General features: G+C 37.8%; 1 protein-coding gene across 2 annotated transcripts in view; it reads right to left on the reverse strand.

Annotated features, from left to right (window-relative positions):
• Positions 1-15,696: 15,696 nt before the first annotated feature.
• Positions 15,697-20,610, reverse strand: part of ZDHHC15 (zinc finger DHHC-type palmitoyltransferase 15) — a 67,690-nt gene continuing 62,776 nt past the window's right edge. For both annotated transcript variants that reach the window (XM_070257508.1, XM_001504982.6), the window contains one exon: positions 15,697-20,290. The gene's annotated coding sequence lies outside the window, so the exon portion shown is untranslated. The remainder of the gene's footprint in view (positions 20,291-20,610) is intronic.

Below are 20,610 nucleotides of genomic sequence, written 5' to 3' on the forward strand. Positions count from 1 at the left end.
GGCTGTATGTTTCTAAGAATTTTTCCATTTCTTCTAGGTTGTCCAATTTGTTAGCATATAGTTGTTCATGGTAGCCTCTTATGATCCTTTATATTTCTGTGGTAGTAGTTGTAATGTCTCCTTTATCACTTACAATTTTATTTGGGTTCTCTCTCTTTTTTCTTTGGTTAGTCTAAGGGCTTGTCAGTTTTGTTTATTTTTTCAAAGAAACAACTCTCAGTTTGGTTAATTTTTTCTCTTTTTCTGTGCTTCATTTCATTTATTTCTGCCCTAATCTTTATTATCTCCTTCTTTCTGCTAACTTTGGGCTCAAGAGGTTAGAGTAGGTTGTTTATTTGGGATCTTTCTTGCTTCTAATGTAGGTGTTTATTGCCATAAACTTCCCACTTAAAAGTGCTTTCACTACATCCAATAAGTTCTGGTATATTGTGTTTCCATTTTCATTTGTCTCAAGAAACTTTTTAATTTCCCTATTAATTTCTTATTTGATCAGGAGAGTGTTGTTTAATTTCCATGTATTCATGAATTTTCCAGTTTTCCTCTTGTTATTGATTTCTAGTTTCATGCCATTGTTGTCAGGGAAGATACTTGGTGTGATTTCAATCTTTGTGAATTTACTAAGACTTGTTTTGTGGACTAACATCTGGTCTGTCCTAGAAAATGTTGCATGTATGTTTGAGGACAATATGTATTCTCCTGTTGCTAGATAGAATGTTCTGTATATAGTCTGTTAGGTCCATTTCATCTATAGTGTTGTTTAAATTCAGTTTCCTTATTGATTCTCTGTCTGGATGATCTATCCATTGTTGAGAGTGAGGTATCAAACTGCCCAAATATTATTGTATTACTGTTTATTTCTCCTTTTAGCTCTTTTAGCTTTGGCTGTATATATTTAGGTGCTTTGATGTTGGGTGCATAAATATTTACAATTTTTATATATTCTTGATGTATTGACCCCTTTATCGTTATATACTGACATTCTTTGTCTCTTTTACCATTTTTAAAGTCTATTTTGTCGGATATAAGTATAGCTACTCCTGCTTTTTTTGGTTACAATTCTCTTGAAATGTCTTTTCCCATACCACTCTCAGTCTACAGGTGTCTTTAAGGCTAAAGTAAGTCTCTTGTAGGCAACACATCATTGAATCTTGTTTTTTTATCCATTTAGCCATTCTCTGTCTTTTGATTAGAGAATTTAATCTGTTTACATTCAGAATAATTATTGATAGGTAAGGACTTAGTATTTCCATTTGTTAATTGTTTTCTGGTTGTTTTGTAGCTACTTTGTTTCTTGTTTTTTATCCTGCTGTCCTTTTTTGTGTTTTGATATCTTTTGGTATCAGTATGCTTTGACTTCTTTATCATATTCTTTAGTGTAATTGCTACAGGTTTTCCCTTTGTTACCATGAGGCTGACATAAAATGTCTTAAAATTATAACACCCTATTTTGAGCTGATAATGGCTTAACTTCAATAGATTTCCTAAACTTTACACTTTTACTTCTTCTCCTCCTCACATTTTAGGTTATTGCGGTTGCAATTTACATATTTTTATATTGTGTAACTAATGGCAGATTATTGTGGTTATGATTATTTTTATTATATTCATTTTTAAACTTTTAAACTAGAGTTATAAGTGTACTACATACCACTGTTATTGTATTATAGACTGTAATTTTGACTATGTATTTACCATTACCAGTGAGTTTTATGCTATCTTTTTATGTTTTTATATTAATTAGCATCCTTTTACTTCCACTTAAAGAACTCCTTTCAGCATTTCTTGTAAGGCAGTTCTAGTGGTAATTAACTCCCTCAGCTTTGTTTAGGAAAGTCTTTAGACCTCCTTCATTTCTGAAGGACAGCACAATGGGTATAGAATTCTTGGTTGACAGTTTTTTCTTTCAATATTTTGAATATGTCATTCCATTTTCTCCTGGTCTGAAAAGTTTCTGTTGAGAAATCTGCCTATAATCTTATCTGGGTTCCCTTATATGTAACGTCTCTCTTTTCTCTTGCTGCTTTTAAAATTCTTTCTTTGTCTCTGTCTTTTGACAATTTAATTATAATGTGTCTTGGTGTAGCCCTATTCAGATTAACCCAATTTGAGATCCTTTGGGCTTCATGGATTTGGATGTCCATTTCTCTTCCCAGGTTCAAAATGTTTTCAGTCATTACTCTTTAAATATACTTTCTGTCACTTTCCTTTTCTCTTCTTCTGGAATTCCCATAATGTAGAATATTGTTTCTTTTTATTGTGTCCCAGAAGTCTCTTAGGCTTTCTTCAGTATTTTTTATCCTTGCTTTTTTTTTTGCTTCCCTGACTGGATAATTTCAAATGCCTTATCCTTCAAGTTGCTGATTCTTTCTTCTGCACATTTGAGTCTGCTTTTTGAAACTCTCTTTTGAATTCTTCAGTTTAGTTATTATATTTTTCAACTCTAGACTTTCTGGGTTTTTTTTTGATGGTTTCTATTTCTTTGTGAAACTTCTCATTTTATTTATGCTTTATTTTCCTAATTTTGTTAAGTTATCTGTCTGTATGTTCTTGTAGTTTGCTAAACTTCCTTAAGAGGATTATTCTGAATCCTTTTTCTAAAAGTTCATGGTTCTCCATTGCTTTAGAGTCAGTTATTGGAGCTTTATTAGTTTCTTTTGGTTGTGTCATATTTAACTGCTTTTTCATTATCTTTGATTTCTTACGTTGATATCTGTGCATTTGAGTAATCGAGCTCATTTTCCAGACTGCACAGGTTTGCTTTGACAGACAGATCTTCACCTGTCACCTTAGTTGGGATTTATGGTGCTATCTGCTGGTAATTTCCTTGGACAGGTGGGGCTTGCTATTATGATCTATTTTTGGTTAAAGCAACTGTTTGAGCTCTGAGGCTGGGAATGGGGAGAGGGTGTGTGCCACTGTCTGAGAACAGTTAGATAGGACTGTGGCCTGGTTCCCTATGCAAGTGAGGCTCTAGGATGGATTCCTTGGCTGCCTAAATTCTCTGGTCAGGCTTACTGGGTGGTCAGAACTGGGTACTATATTCATTAGTAAATGGGGCTATGAATTAGCTTGCCTGCCCCAGCAGGGCAGCAGGATGGGACCCAGGGTCTCTATGACTTGTTGTTTAGGGACCTGAATCAGGCAAGAGTGTACACTGAATTCCTAGTCAGAGAGGCCACCAATTTTCCTCTGCAGACAGGGAAAGCCATGGGCTGTGCTCTCTGTTCAAGTGCCACTGTAAGCAGGGCTTCTGGATGGGCTACACAGCTTCCCATGTGCTCTGGTTAGGTTCCCTGTTTGGGCAGGCTGGAGGCTGTGTTCAGCAATGAGCAGGACTACAAATTAGGTTCTCTGCCTGGGCACAGTGGGAGAAACATCTCTAAAGTTGGTAAAGGTCTTTGTTGTCTTTAACTCAAGCCAACCCACATCCCAAGTTCCCTGGCTGAACAGGGCCACTGGCTTTGCTCTGCAGACTATTGGCTCTGCTCGAGTGTTGCTGCCTTATGCAGCTTCCAGTTGTTCTCACCAGCCCTTCTGGTCAGATGAGGCCAGAAGACACTCTCCACAGTAGGTATGGCTATGTCTCAGTTCCCTGGCCTGGGAAGGATGAGGAGGAGCCACTTCAGGTCTCTCTCAACATTTGCCAAACAGGCTTTCTGATCAGGAGGGGTTGAGAGCTACTCTCAGCCTAGGCTACAAATTAATCCCCCTACCTTTGGCATGGCAAGAGAACCCTCCATGCCCTGTACTGGCTTTGCTCTGGGGGTAATCAGCTGTCTGCCTGCCTCCTGGCTTGAGCATTGCTGGGTGACACAGCTTCCAGGTGCTCTCACCAGCACCTCTGGCCAGAAGGGTCTGGGAGACACAATCCCAGTGGGTGGGACTATGAGACAGCTCCTTGCCTGAGTGTGAGGCTCTAGGGCTGGCAAAACTCATTTGAGGGCCTGAATCAGGCAACTCTGCACCCCATTGAGTTCCCTGGTCAGAGTGCACTACCAACTTGGTTCTGCAGATGAGCAAAGCTGCTGGTTGGGATTACTACTTGGGCATTGCAGGTATGAACTCGGTCTCCCAAGATTCATGTGATGGTTGTTGAAAGCCCCTTCCTCCTTCTCTGTCACAGTCAGATTCATGGTGGTTGAGCCCCACAGATTCCCCCCTGCAATACCTCTGGGGCAAGACCAGAGTAGGGGCTCCCATGAAGTAACCCACAATGCTGGGGGACTGGTTATCACCCCAGGCTCTCTTTTCCCACTGGAGGAACTGGAGGCTCAAGGGAGACTTCTCTGTGTGGTGCTGTGTTGGCCTGGGGTAGGGGCAATGTGGTCAGTGTGTAGCTGCTTCTCTTACCCTTCTAATGCAGTCTATCTTGGTCTCTGTGGTGCAGGGGGATGCTTTAGCCTCATCCCCATGTTCTGTCTCTCTCTCTATGTATATATCCTTAATATATATATATGTCATATATGTTCTAGTTTGTATGTAGTGTTGTTCAATTCCTGTATTTTGTTATTGATCCTCTGCCTAATTTTTTGATCCATTATTGAAAATGGTCATTGAATTCTTCAACTATTATTGTACAACTGTGTATTTCTCCTTTCAATTCTGCCAGTGCTTGCTTTATATATTTTAGGCCTCTGTTAATGGCTCATATATGTGTATAATTGTTATATATATATATGTGTGTGTGTGTATGTATATATATATATATTTTATTTTTGATGAGGAAGATTCACCCTGAGCTAACATCCATGCCAATCTTCCTCTATTTTGTATGTTGGTCACTGCCTCAGCATGGATGCCGATGAGTGCTGTAGGTCCATGCCTGGGAACTGAACTTGGGCCACCAAAACAGAATGCACTGAACTTAACCACTAGACCATGGGGTCAGCCATAATATAATTGTTATATATATTTTTGGTGAATAGATACTTTAATCAATATTTAATGTCTGTCTTTTTCTCTTGTAATAATTTTTGACTTAAAGTCTATTTTTTCCCTAATATTAGTATAGTGATGTTTGCCTTCATTTGGCTACTATCTGAATGGAATATATTTTTCCATCCATTCACTTTTTAACCTATTTGTATCTTTGGATCTAAAGTGAGTATCTTGTAGACAGCATGTTCTTGGATTATGCTTTTTTATCATTCTGCAAATCCCTGGTATTGATTGGAGTATTTAATCTACTTACATTCTTGATAAGATGGACTTCTGCCATTTTTTTTCTATCTTACAGGTTTTTATCCCTCATTTCCTCCATTTCTTCCCTTTTGTAGTTAGTTGATTTTTTGTAGTGAACTGTTTTGATTCCCTTCTCATTTCCTTTGTGTATATTATTTAGGTATTTTTGTTGTGGTTATGATGGGGATATTATTTAACATCCTACATTTATAAAAATCTAATTTGAATTGATACTAACTTAACTTCAATAGCATACAAAAACTCTGCTCCTATATAAATTACATCTTTATGCATTGTGTGCCCAATAACATAGACTTATAATTATTTTCATGCATTCATCTTTTAAATCATGTAGGAAGTTAAAATTAGATTTACAAACAAAAATACAATAATAATGCCTTTTGTATTTGCCCATGTATTTACCTTTACCACAGATTTTTATTTCTTCATATGGCTTTGAATTACTATCTAGTTTTTCATTTAATTTCAAACCGAAGGACTCCCTTTAGCATATTTTGTAGGGTAGTCCTAATTTTAACAAACTCCTTCAGCTTTGTTTATCAGGGAATGTCTTAATTTCTCTCCCATTTCTGAATGACAGTTTTGCCAGATATAGAATTCTTGGTTGACAGTTTTTTCTTTCAGCACTTTAAATATGTCATTTGACTGCCTTCTTGCCTCCATAGGTTCTGATAAGAATCAGTTGTTAATCTTATTGAGGATCACATGTATGTGATGAGTTACTTCTCTCTTGCTATTTTCAAGATTCTCTCATTGTCCTTGACTTTCAACAGTTTCCTTACACTGTGCCTCAGTATACTGTGCTTATACTATGTCTCAGTGTGTGCCTCTTTGAGTTTATCCTGCTTGGACTAGATTGACCTTCTTGGATTTGTCGGTTCATGTCTTTCATCAAATTTGGTTCATTTTTAGCCATTATTTCTTCAGATATTCTTTCTGTCTCTTTCTTCTTCTTCTCCTCCTCCTTCTTCTCCTCTTCCTCCTCTTCCGTCCTCTCCCCCTCCTTCTTCTTCTCCTCCTCCTCCTCTTCCTCTTCTTATTCTCCTACTCCTCCTTGTTCTTCTCCTCTTCCTCCTCCTTCTTTTTCTTGACTTCCATAGTAAATATGTTGGTCCATTTGATGATACCCCACAGGTCCCTTAGGCTCTATTCATTTTCCTTCATTCTTTTTTCTTTTTGCTCTTCAGACTTGATAATTTAAATTGTTCTTTCTTCAAGTTCACGGAATCTTTCTTCTACCTGCTTGAATTGGCTATGAAATCTGTCTATTGAATTTTGGTTTCAGTTGTTTTACTTTTCAGATCCAGAATTTGTGTTTAGTTTTGTTCATAATTTCTTTTCTTTCTTGATATTGTAATTTTTGCACCTATTTTTTGATTTTCTTTCATTTTTGTCCATGGTTTCCTTAGCTTTTTTTAAAATCATATTTAAGACAGTTGATTTAAAGTCTTTACCTAGTAATTTCAATGCCTGGGCTTCTTCTGGGTTTGTTCCTGTCAAGGTATTTCTTCCTTTGGGCCTTACATTTATGTTTTTCTTGTATACTTTGTGATATTTTTTGAAAACTGGACACTTGAATATTATCATGTGGCAAGTCTGAAAATAAGATTTTCCCCCTTCCCTGGTATATTAATCTGCTCAGGCTGCCATAACAAAATAGTACAGACTGGTTGGCTTTAAACAACCGAAATTTGTTTTCTCACAGTTCTGGAAGCTAGAAGTCCAAGATTAGGGTGCTGGCAGCATGGTTTCTGCTGAGACCTCTCTTCTTGGCTTGCAGATTTCTCACTATGCCCTCATATCACCTTTCCTCTGTGCACATGCATGCCTCGTGTCTCGTCCTCTCCATAAGGACAGCAGTCTTATTAGAGTGGACCCCATACTTATGCCTCCATTTAACCTTAATTACTTCTGTAAAGGCCTTATCTCCAAATACCATTGCATTGGGGGTTAGGGCTTCAACTTATGAATTTTGAGGGAACACAATTGAGTCCATAACACCAAAGTTTGCTTTTTTATTGAATGCTATAGTAGTTCATTTGTTTAGTGACTTTTTGAAAATATTGATATAGTTGGATTTAGGATGCCATTTTACTTTTTATTTTCTATATGCCTTATGTCTTTTTCCTTCCTCTATTCCTCCTTTACTGATTACTTTTTACTAAATGGATATTTTCCACCATAACATTTTAATTAGGTAATAATTTTTCACTATATGTTTAGTGACTTCTACAAACTATTTTGTGTAGACTATGCTTTCTTGTGTGTGGCACTGAAGTCTCTGTTCCTTTTGCTCATGTTCAGCTGATGTTATGACAGAGACTTTCTCGAATGCCAGAGCTAAAGACAAAACAAGGGAAAACAAAAGAAGCATATAAGAAAAGCAAAATCCCTCCCCCCTGAAACCAAACAGCTCTTACAGTTTTTGCAGATTGGCTCTGGACTGGGGCACTCCTTTAACACTTACCAGGCTTGCACTGACCCTAGGGATAAGCCCAAGGTGAAAGCTTAGACCTTCTCAGGTCTTTCCTGAGCATGCATCTTGCCCTGGGTGGGCACATGGGTTTCTAAATTCCCCTGTATCCATGGGTGCTTTTGGGTGTCCTAATTTTCCAAACAATCTCCTTCAGCTTTTCCTCTCAGGCTCGATGTGGTCTATGGTCTCAACCATATCTTTTTCCCCAGGTATCTGTGAGTTTTTAGTTCTCCTTGCAATATTTTCCAGCAATGCCCACCACTCTTCCAGCCTGAGTTCCAAGTTTGGAAAAACAGAGACTAATGCCATTCATCAGTCCTTCAGGTTTCCCCCAGACAAGTTAGAACAGACATACAGGGGTTAGAGCAGAATAAGTTCTGCTCTGCTCCCTGTAGAAGTAGAGATCAGGATCCCACAGTGGGAACATGGTCTGCCACCACTTCAGTACTGCCACTGCACTAAGGAAGGGGTGTGGCAAGGGCAAGTAAAAATGACACAAAGCTTTCCTGTTTTCAGATTTCTTTTTTATTCATTCACTGTTCACTTGGTTGATGTAACCATCTGACTGTTTTCCAAATTTCTGACAAAGTTGATCCAGACAGTTTCTGCTTTTTCTTAACGTTTCTGTGAGAGGACAAGAGCTGGGAATTGCCAACTCTGTCATTTTGCTGATGTTACTCTCTCTTTCATTTTTGAAAGATAGTTTTGCTGGATTTAAAATTCTTGGTTGATAGATTTTTTTCTTTCAGCCTTTTGAGTATATCTTCCTTCTGTTTTGGCCTACCTTGTTTCCGGTGAGAAATAAAGTGTTACTCTTATTGAGATTGCCTTGTACATGATGAGTCATTTTTCTCTTGCTGCTTTCTAGATTTTCTCTTTGTCTTTGGATTTCAAAATTTTTACTTTAATGTATCTGAGTGTCAGTCTCTTTGAACTTATCATACTTGGAGTTCACTGAACTCTTGCATGTATAGCTTAATATTTTTCATTAAATTTGGGAAGTTTCCAGCCATTATTTCTTTGGATATTTTTTATGCTCCTTTCCCTCTCTTCTCTCATTGTGGTACTTTCATTACACATACGTTGATATACTTAATGATGCTCCACATTTATTTGACTCTGTTCATTTTTCTTCATTCTTTTTCCTCTCTATTCTTTGGATTGCCTAATCTCCATCATCTGTCTTCAAGTGTGCTGATTCTTTCACTTCTAGCTCAAATCTACTGTTGAGCACTTCAGTGAATTTTTCATTTCAATTATTGTTGTTTTCAACTCCAGAATTTTCTGTTATCTTCTCTTGTAATTTCTGTCTCTGTTGATTTTCTTTATTTGATAAAACAGTGTCATCATACCTTTATTGCTCTAATAATGGTTTCCTTTATTTCTTTGAACATTTTTATTATAGCTGTTTGAAGTCTTTGCTAAATTTGACATCTGGGTCCTCTCAAAGGCAGTTTCTATTACCTATATTTTCCCCTGTGTATTGGTCATACTCATGTTTCTTTGCATGTTTCATAATTTGTTATTGAAAATTGGAGATTTCTGATAATATATTGTAGTAACATGGAGATATTGATCACCCTGCTGTGGGACTTTTTTTTAGCTTGTTTTTTAGTTTAGAGTCTTGGCTAGGCTATTTTAGTGAAGTCTATTTCCCCTGCAATGTGAAGTCTCTGATGTCACTTCTCACAGGATGCATACATTCCCATGAGACAACATACTTTTAGCAGGTCTCCTTTTTACTGTTTCTTTCTCTGATTTGTTAAGCCGTCTGCCTTTGTTGGTGTAATACCCAGCTGTTAGCCTCTACTAATTTGCTCTATTTTTTTTTTTAAAGATTTTATTTTTTTCCTTTTTCTCACCAAAGCCCCCCGGTACATAGTTGTATATTCTTCATTGTGGATCCTTCTCGTTGTGGCATGTGGGATGCTGCCTCAGCGTGGTTTGATGAGCAGTGTCATGTCCGCGTCCAGGATGTGAACCAATGGAACACTGGGCCGCCTGCAGCAGAGCACGTGAACTTAACCACTCAGCCATGGGGCCAGCCCCTGCTCTATTTTTTAAAACAGTGGCCTCGGGCATAAATTGCCCTACAGTCTGATCCAGTTAAATTTGGGCACTTTTGCAGCAGTAGTCTTTGAAACCAGTCTTTGAGGTTTGCTCCTACTATAGGACTGCTCTTGCTTTCTGTCTCTTACCATGATTCTTTGTTAAACATCCAGCTGGGCTATGACTTAGCTTGTTGCTCTAATGGAGCTGTAGCCTTCTCTTAATTGCTTACCACTAAAATCTCCATTGGATTTAAGAGCATCCTAGCCTTGAATTATCCTACATTGTGTTCCAAATAAATTCTGTTCTCTTGGGAAGAGCACTGAGCTATCTCTTCTTATGTCCTGCCTTTCATCCTTGAGCAAAATCTCTATACCACTGCTGCAGAACAGTTTGGAAGGAAAGTGGCCCACTTTTCTCAGAATGAAACTCCTGCTTTATGTGCAGGGCACTGGTTTTGGGTAGTAAACTCGGGTCTTCTTGGTTTACCTCTTCTGGAGCTCTCTCCTTGGCATCCTCTCCTTGCTGAATGAGCAAGCATGTGTGAGGGTGATCAGGGCAGCGGTATTCTCAACTTGCCTTGCCTGAGGTGGAACTACTGTTCCACAATTATGGGCTGGTGGATGAAGAGTCCCCAAATTCTAAACCACTCTTGCCAGGGATAGAGCTTCTGCCACATGGAACCAGAGCGTAGAATGAGAAATGTTGGTGGTCTGCCACTCCATGGCAGATACCATAGCCTTCACTGGTGACTAGAGGGAGAGGGAACCCTGTGTTCTTGCCTGCATCTGCTTGGGGTAGAGCTTGAAACATGCTGAGCTGGTGAGGGGGGCAAATGGAGGGAGCAGGTTGTTTTTCAAATGCTACAAACTTGCTGTTACTAGTGAAATTTAGTAGATTTTTTTTTAAGATTGGCACCTGAGCTAACAACTGTTGCCAATCTTTTTTTTTGGTCTCCTCCCGAAAGCCCCCCAGTATATATCATTGTATATTCTAGTTGTGAGCGACTCTGGTTGTTCTATGTGAGATGCTGCCTCAGCATGGCCTGACTATTGGTGCCATGTCTGCGCCTGGGATCCAAACCTGCGAAACCCCGGGCCAATGAATCAGAGCATGCAAACTTAACCACTTGGCCATGGGGCCGCCCCAGATTTTTTTAATCATTATTTTTTCATTTACTGTATGCTCTTAGGACAATTTCCAGAGATTTTAAACGACTGTTTTAAAACTAATTTTTACCAGTTATGATTCTTTTGCTAGAGAGAGTGTCTGTGGAGCTCCTCACAACACTATTCTGGAATTTATCTCCTTTGGCCATTATTTCTTCAAAATGTTTTTCTGCTCCCTCCCCTCTAGGACTAACAATTACACTTATATTAAGCAGCCTAAAGTTATCCCACAGTTCACTAATTATCTATTCTTTCTTTTTCAATCTTTTTTCTTCTTCTATTTAATTTTAGTTTCTAAACTAAACTTGCTATATGATCAAGTTCACTAATCATTTTTCTGTAGTTTCTAATCATCTGTAAATGCCATCCAGCACATTTTTCATCTGTCATTTTTTTAACTCTAGAAGTTCAATTTTTATATCTTTCGTGTTTCCTCTTTAACATGCTTTTCTTCTACCTTTCTGAACACACAGAATATAGACATCATAACTGTTTTAACACGTTTTTCTACAAATTCTGTTGTCTCTGTCACTTCTGGGTCTGTTTTTACCAAAATTTTTTCTTAACTTTATTGGTTTTATTTTACTGCTCCTTTGAACGCCTGGTGATTTTTCTTTATTGGATTCCAGATACTGAAAATTTCATCATGTTTAGTGCTAGATATTTTTGTTATCATTAATATTCTTGAGTTTTGTTCTGGGACACAGTAAAGTTACTTGTGAACAATTTGATCTTCATAAAATGTTGTTTTTAAGCTTTCCTGAACAGGTCCAGAACACCCCTTAGTCTAGGCATAATTTTCCCACTATTCACTACATAAAACACTTGTGAGCACTCTATTTAGACCATGGTCCATGAATTACCAGTTTTTTCCACTCTGGCTGGAGATAAAATTAACTGTTTCTGGTCCAGAGATTCAGAGGTTGTTTCTCTTGTTACTTTTGGATGGTTCTTTAGGGTCCCCACTTTGAGAACCACTGCCGTGCAGCATTAATACATGCACAATTTAAAAATCTGTTAAAACTTTAGGCATGCATCTTACAAAATCCAATAAATAACAGGATTTGAAAGTAAAAAGGAGCATAATGCTCATACTAGAAAATTCTCTTTAAAAACCCATTTCTGACATTTAAAAACCAATGTCAATGTCACTAAAAATAACAGACATGAGCTAAATATTCCAACAGCTGTCATCTTAAAACTCCTTTAATTTGATGAGAAACATTTGGTCCTCTGTTGAAGGAAGAGAGGACTTTATATAGCACCTGCTGTGTACACAGCCCATCTCTCTGATATCCTTAGCAACAACCATTCTGCTGCTCAGCCAACTGCTCCAAAGCCTTGGGTAATGGGGTGGAGGATTATGGAAATAGCAAATTCTGAAAAATATAATAAACTCAGTAATAGACTTTGCATTAATTGGTAACCCATAGCCCAGTTTGATAATATAACACAGTATCACATACAAGTTCACTTATTTGATTTGATGATTCTATAAAGATGGGATACAACTTAAGGTAGGAATTCTTAACTAGGGTATATGAATATATTTCAGAGTCTCTGAAAACCCTCTGAAACTAAAATTCTGTGTGTGTGCATGTGCACATGTATTTTTATGTGGAGACTGTCAATAGCTTTCTTTAGATTCTCAAAGGAGTGCATGACCAAAATAAGGTGAAGGTCCCTGGTTTAAGGCAATCTCAAATGAGTTCGAACAAATTTCCTCTCTCCCTCTTTTCCTACTCCCCCTTTTTTCTTTTGTAGGGGAGCAGAACTTGGCACCCCAAAATGTGTCTCTTTGGTTTAATTATTTTTAAGAACAAAATACTCAGGAAGAAACTTTGACCTTCCCCCTAACTGCCTAAAGGAATTTAAGGTAGAAGGCCTGTTTCAGAAAGGAGCTATCATCATAGATAACTGTAATATAATATGAACTAGGTGTGGTAGACAGGGAGGAACCTAGCAAGGCCCATTTGATCAAAGTGCTCCCCATGTCCCATTGTCTTCACAAGGTATGGCAAACATTTGTTTACTAAACATTTGCTTTTCCATCAACATGTGAATTGCCTTCCTCCCCTTTGCAGTACCACCCTCCCCCAAGATCCTATTTTGTTTTTAGCTGAAGATGGTATTTAAGGTGGTAGCTTCAGCCATTTTGGGGAGTTACTCAGTTTTCCTGGGTTTCTCTCATGTAGACATGTTATTAAACTTTTATTTTCTCCTGTTATTCTGTCTCATGTCAATTTAATTCTTAGGCCAGCCAGAAGAATTTATAAGGGTAGATGACTATTTCCTCCTCCCCTATACTTTCTTGACAATAGTGTTCACAAAGTTGGTAGCTCATGGCAGTGAGAATTATCATGAAGAAGTAGATTTAAAAGCTAGATTGGGTAGCAGTAGAAAGATGACATTAAAATACATTGTTTTATTTATCAACTAGGATTGTAGTGTCTATACCCTTTGAAAACAGTCATATGGAGGCAAAGTTTTTTCTGATAACTTTGGCTGAACTGAGGTTGTCCAAAACTTTCAGGTGAATAAAAAGTAGAAAACTTCATAAGTTCATGACAAATTAAAGTATTTAAAAATAATGTTTAGAAATAGATGCTCCAGGTCGTTCTGTTAAGATAATCCAAGGCAGTGATAGAAATGCAAATCTGAAGTTGTCTCTGGATCAGTCAGTAGGATACATAGAGAAGAGATAAATTAACTTTACCTTCAACAAAATTACAATTTAAATAGATTGAAAATATGTAGGTAGAAAATAGAAGGCTTCAAAGTTTAGAGGAAATTATAATGAAGTGGAAAAGGGGTTAAATTGTAAATGTTTCCTATCTCATCTTGGCTCATTTCCACCAGTATTCCCCTTTGATTTTTTTTTTTTTTTGAGGAAGATTAGCCCTGAGCTAACATCTGCTGCCAATTCTCCTCCTTTTGCTGAGGAAGACTGGCCCTGAGCTAACATCAGTGCCCATCTCCCTGTACTTTATATTTGGGACGCCAACCACAGCATGGTTTGCCAAGTGGTGCCATGTCCGCACCCAGGATCTGAACTGGGAAACCCTGGGCTGCTGAAGTGGAATGTGCGAACTTAACTGCTGCATCACTGGGCCGTACCCCCACTGATTTTTTATATGTCACAGAACCCTCAACCTTCAGCACCCAGTAGCCCTGCCACACACAGACTCCTGTGATTCAGAAATGACTTCAGGTTTGCATTTGTAGTGGGTCCCTCAGAACCACATTACTCTAAGTGCTTTCGAATTGTCCGGGGCAATTTATGTATGGTATGACCGTGAATGGGAAAGTATAATAACACTTTTTGACTAACTGATAACCTATATTCTTTAATGTTTCAATAGCAAAACTTTTGCTTCCCCTACAGCCAATTGTATTTTATTTTCATTGAAATTCTTATATGCTGTGGCCAAATTTATTTTAGAGTTTGTCAACGTTGTCAGGATCTAGGTCTGATACCGTGCTAATTTCCAAAATTGATTTGAATACTTCAGTTAAGGTTTATGAGGAAAATTTCTTTCAAAACCATAAACATATTCAAATACTTTTTTTAAAGAGTTTGCTAAAATGTGCTTTTCACTGTCATAAATTTTCCACCCCTGTAGAGTTGGAAGTCTAAACACTGAAACATTATGCTACTGTGTGAGAATGAATATTTTAATATTCAAAGAGAAACTGACTAGTTTTTCAATGTCCCTGCATATGGTGAGAAAATTAATTTCAAAATTTTGTTGTTTATAACACGAAGAAAATGCATGTCAATATGTTTACACATTCTTATATAAACCATTATATCTTTATAAAGTTTCCTTTTAAACATCTATGTCTTGAACTTCCTTAGTAACCTCTATTCAAATAAGATTCTTCTGGGGCCGGCCCTGTGGTGCAGTGGTTAAGTTCACACATTCCACTTCAGCGGCCCAGGGTTCACCGGTTCGGATCCCGGGCACAGACCTATGCATGGCTTATCAAGCCATGCTGTGGTAGGTGTCCCACATATAAAGTAGAGGACGACGGGCACAGATGTTAGCTCAGGGCCAGTCTTCCTCAGCAAAAAGAGGAGGATTGGCAGGAGATGTTAGCTCAGGGCTAATCTTCCTAAAAAAAAAATCAGATAAGATTCTTCTATAAAGGTTTCCTCTGTTATGCCATTTTTTTAAATCTAGAAAGAAATTAGTTGTCCTTTGTTTCTAGTATTTGAATTTTTTTGCAGTGTGCTCATGATGCAAATTCAAGCTGTTTGTAGCTGATGCATTGGAATAAATAAAATGGGATTTTCAGCTAAGATGTTTCAAGTCTTTACCTGGGACAAAGTAAGCACTTTTTTTATAAGCTTAACTAGAATAAAAGACTTCTTTCTGGTTTTGTGTTAAGCCTGACCTTTACAGGTTGGGCATCTCTGAGGTGATTCAAATTCTCCATTATTAATTAGTCACGATCAGCACTGAGTGTTCCAAACTTCAGTTTTAAATGCTCTGCATTTTTGTGGACTTCTGCCTTCTTGTTGGCTAACTGGGGGGCTTTTCTCTATTCTGTCTGAAAAGGACTCTGTGCAAATGGTGCATCTAGTGAGGGAAAACTTATTTGGGGCTTACTTAATAAGGGTCTCTTAAAATATTTCTCTGAGGGTAATGTATAATTTAGGAACAAGTGGACAACTGTGTTATTTTCTCAGAATCATTATATTCTTTTTTCAGGTGACATGCATCTGGAGAACAGTAAACATAGTCTTCAGTGTAAGAAAAAGCAAACCAGAGTTCATATCACCCTTAGGCACAAAAGGGAAGTTCTTTCTTTTACTTTTTACTTATCACAATAACAGGAAAAGGCAAAAGATGTGTGAAGCTGAGCAGAAATTGAACATGATTAAGTGCCATTAGACAAGTCAGCTTTCTATCTAAAAGCCATTGCTGCTAATTTACCAACTCATATCCATGTTTGAACGTAAGACAGAAATACTGAGCATGGGTGTTTGGAAGATGAGATGTTACAGAGGAGTCTACATATCACACATACCAATCAACCTGGGAGTGAATAAACTCCACTATACCCCCATGAATTGAGATATACAGAAACTTCCATCAAAGTGGTTTGAAATTTTGGGCTTTGCCAACGTTGTTTAACAAAACCATAATACATAAAAGAAATGACAATTTTATGCATATACTTTTAATAAAGAACATAGGAAGATAATGCTGGTCAGTGTTTGTGGATATTTCTGTAGCAATACATATGTTTTTAAGAATACTATATACAATCAGTTTGAGCAGACTGGTGGAAAGGATTTGCAGCAAATGGCAACTTGAGCTTAACTGCTGAGGTCCCCAGTGCCTTTCTTTTTATGGCTCTCCAATACATTTCCTATATTACCAAGACCCAGTACCAGATTTCCTGCTGTGTCCCTTTGCTGATTTAGCTAGCAGAGTGACAGCAGTTATTCCTTGAATGCATCTTATCTTATTGGGTTTTTTTCTTTTAGTGTTTTCCCTACTAAAAATCCATTTCCTGATATATTGAATTCATTGTCTGTTTTAACTCATTTTGCTGATGGCCATATACCAGTCTGCTATGAAGAACACATTTAATAGTTTTGACCATTATGTGGGACACAGCCCTAGCCCTTTTGGGGAAGTAAATAGTCATGGGTTGCATGCTAGTAGAAGCCACCCATTCATTATTATATTGCATAACACCTGCATGCAAAAGGCTACAATTTAATATGGTACATTACAGCTATGGTTAAAGAAATGCAGATGTACCATACCTCATAGACCATTTCCTACTGATTGGATGGAGCTCATGAATTTTCTAAGAAGATGAGACTTATGGAAGTGTCTGACAATCTTTTTAGATGCCTTATGTGCCTCTGATAGAGGCACAGATCATGTCTTTTGCACCAACTGAGTACCTCAGGTACTCTGGGAGCAGAGGTTCTAGAATGTGTGAATGGAATGTTCTTCACTTGCAGTGACTATTGGACTTTTTTCTAAAAGGAGAAGACAGAGAATCATTCCTTTAAAGCATTTGCTCCTAAAGACTAGGCAGCCTGCTTTGGGGGGCAGTGTGTGTGTGTGCATACGCGTGTGCACACCTGTATGTAGATATGTATGTGTGATGAGAGGTGAAAAAGATAGGTGTTGCAAGACTGCCACATTCCTGTGAATTTGGGCCATGTAAAATTTCAGGTGCACATTACAATAATGTATATTTAATTTTCTTAAAACATACCTGCTAGGATTGTGCTTAAATCTCCATTAAGCTCAATGCCTATACTTGGTGCAATTTGGCATAAACATAGGGAAGCATATTCTTTTCCTTGGCAAAGACAGCCCTGAGATTGGGCTCTATGGGTGCCGGAGGAGATAATGACACTGGCTGATGCCATGTAGTGTGAAATATGTGTCACATGGGGCCAGTGAGGGAAAGAGGCACATATTACATTTCTACCACATAGAAAATGAGTTTTATAAATTGCATACTTTTAAGATTTTGGACAAAATGGGACTCTTCTGAAATGTGATCCTGCCCTCATTGCTCTCAGTGTTCTAAGCTGCTCCATGGTAATTCCAGTACTCGGAAGCCAAGTCACTCTAACAGTGTACTGGACATGGTAACTGTGAGTTCTGCCCCAAATAACTATGTGCTTTTGGAGGGCACTTCATTTCTTTTGCCCTTAATTTTTCCAGCTGTACCATGGGGAAAATAATTTCTATTCTGTCTCTTTCTAGTTGGAATGAAAGGAAAAACATTAATAAAGTACTTTAAACTCTGCAAGAACAAATCAGCAATGAGAGCATGGAAGAAAAGAATGGAGCACACTAGTTTGCTTAGAAATGCTGTTATAGTTAAACTTTTCATTCCAGTCCTGCAATGAAAGACATATAAGAGCACTAGGGAGTTACATAGCACCTTTCAACTGTAGGATCCTAATAATGAGTGTCTTTGTTTTGCAAATGGGGAAAATGGGTACCAAAGATTGGGGAATGAGATTCTGCAGAGGTTATTGGACAGGGCCCCAAGGAAAAGCAAGCAAAGGAGCCAGATCAGGGTATGATAATTATCAAACAAAACTTTGTCTTTATCAATAGTCAATTGGTGGGGATGCCTATATACAGTAGTCAATACTCAATGATCTATGGATAGGGATATTATCAGAGTCTATAAACTAGTGGAACAAAGGTACAGATAGGAACAAGGTTTCTTTATTTCTCCAAGCCCCCACGTAAAACCCTGATTTATTTGGCCTTTTGAAGACAGTGTAAGTCTGGAAGACATTAAACAATCAGTTTTGCATTATAGCTCTCCTGAGCTTTACCCTTCCTGTGTTTCCCTGCCGTTTCCTGACACTGTCTTTTATGACCTGATTTCTATGAGTGCTGAATGCTGATACACTCTGTGCATCAAAGAAGTTCTTGATTCCGTCCTGGTTTTGAATCATAGTTAGCAGCTACTCTGCCTAAACCTCTGGCAGAAGATGATAGATGGAAAAGGGAAAGATTGCTTTGAGGCCCACTGGCTATGGAGTAAGTAATGGCCCTACCTTTAGAGAAAGGTGCATTTCTATATGAATAGAAGGCAAGGCTTATCCATCATAAGACCATATGGATGGCCAAATAAACTTTCAAGAGAAACCTAGATAGGATAGTGTTTTGGAGGGAGAGAGGAAGGAGAAAAATCTTCCTATCTGAACATATACAATTTCATCGTGAAACCCAGTGTGCATAGTCTTCTAGCCTGCTTCTTGGTGTCTGAGTTTGAGAAACAGTCCCTGGTCCCAATAGACTTAGTCATTTCTAGTGTTCTCTCAAATGAAATGCTGGCCACAATCCATTTAATGTATGCTAAAAGTCTTACCTTGACCAAAATTTCCTAGAGAATCCAAATGAACAAGTTTTTTGTTGCTTTAAGGAACTGGATTGCTCACTTTCTCAGCTCCACAGAGCCCTAAGACTGAACCGTTTGTGGCAGGCAACTCTTTTTTTACTCAAAAAGCTTTCAGGGGGGAAAATTTAGTAGACCTAAAATCCCTCTGGGAGCTCAACTCCTTGGTATCTCTAAGATGCCTCTAACTCTCACTGATCTCTGTAAGAGTTGGGGCTTCTATTGTCAGCAGATGGGCACTGGCTGAGAAATGAAAACCATCAATACTCTTAGGTATTATTATTATAAAGAAGCAGCATTAGTGTCCATACTCACTGATTCAGGCACTAGGACTAAAAGAACGGCTGATTATAAATAAATGGGGAAATGGATGTAAACTATCTTAATGGCTGAGCTGCCACTGAAGCTAAAAAAAAGAAAGGAAAAGAATTGTCACATTACTATTAGGCTATCACTATCTGTACACTAACCCCTGCTGTGAAAACATTGATCCTTTGTGCTAATCCTTAGGCTAATTTCAACTGTGAAACTTCGCCTTTATGAACAGTACTGTAATTAAACCTGAAAATCACCATTAAACCCTTTAAAAAAATCTATGGTCTGTAACTTAGGCTTATAGTTTTTCTTTCATCATAGAGTAACCCATAAAGGCTAAAATAAAGCTAGGTAGCAAAGATAAGAATAAAAGTAATTGGAGAATTTTACCACAGTCTGGCATTAAAAGTCTTTAAAACACAATCATTATATTTAATACTGTGGCAATCTGACCTGATCTTCTCTGTTAGCTGTGGTGCTTTCAGGAACACCACACCTCTATGACAGAGAAGAGGTTTTACATTGTTGTTCAATTCCCAGTTCAAGCACCTTGATCACAGTGTATTGAATCTCCCTTTCGAATTTTAGGTACCTGATTTAGGGATGGTGTTCACAGCTCAGCAAATATCTAAATTTCTATTTATGGAAAAAGCACGATTGAATAAAACCATCAGAGTTTTTCAACCTTGATTTTCACAACACTATGGTAGACTTTTGTGTAAAGATGCTGCACATATGCATGCTTATAAATGCACATGCACACAAGCAGCAAACATAGTTTGATTTCCCACAATACCACAAAGACCCTATAGATACGATTAATAGTTTTTCCAAGGGAGATAAAGACTCCGAGGAAGTCTTTTGAATTCCTCTTTACCTGACAAGAGGAATGAAAAGAGCCCTGGAAAGATATATATGTTACACATTTAGGCTTTCAAAGATTGGAGGAGGGGAAATAAAGAAAGAGAGGAAGACTAGCTTGAATTAATTGCTACCAGATTGATGAGTTCAGTCAGTAAATTAAATAACTTGTAAAGTCCTGAAACATCTATCTGCACAGCAAGTATTTGATGGGATGCTTTCAAACTGTGAAGGTTTCACTCCGCCATGGTGACTTATTTTGAAGATTAGAATGGTTCCCAACATTGAACTCTGTAAGCCTCATGGGAGATGGAGGGTTCTAGGAATGAAAAGAAGAAATTCACAGGTGAGCTGAACAACTGTAAATATCCACACAGTAACATCTATTGACAATAATACATAACTGTAAAATTATGTTTATGAAGAGTATGGGTCAGCATTGAAAAACAAGTGAAAAAAGCAGGATGCAAAATATTTACAATGTTATAATTATTTTTAACCCAGAAATTGTATCTGGAACAAAAGACTGAGGAAATACACTAAATTGTTAAAAGTGGTGGATTCATGGGTAATTTATTTTCATTTTCTTTACTTTCTATTCATATTTCCCACATTTTATCTAGGAAATAGATAATAATT

Source organism: Equus caballus, chromosome X (assembly GCF_041296265.1).
Source record: "Equus caballus isolate H_3958 breed thoroughbred chromosome X, TB-T2T, whole genome shotgun sequence".
NCBI classification, from domain to species: domain Eukaryota; kingdom Metazoa; phylum Chordata; class Mammalia; order Perissodactyla; family Equidae; genus Equus; species Equus caballus.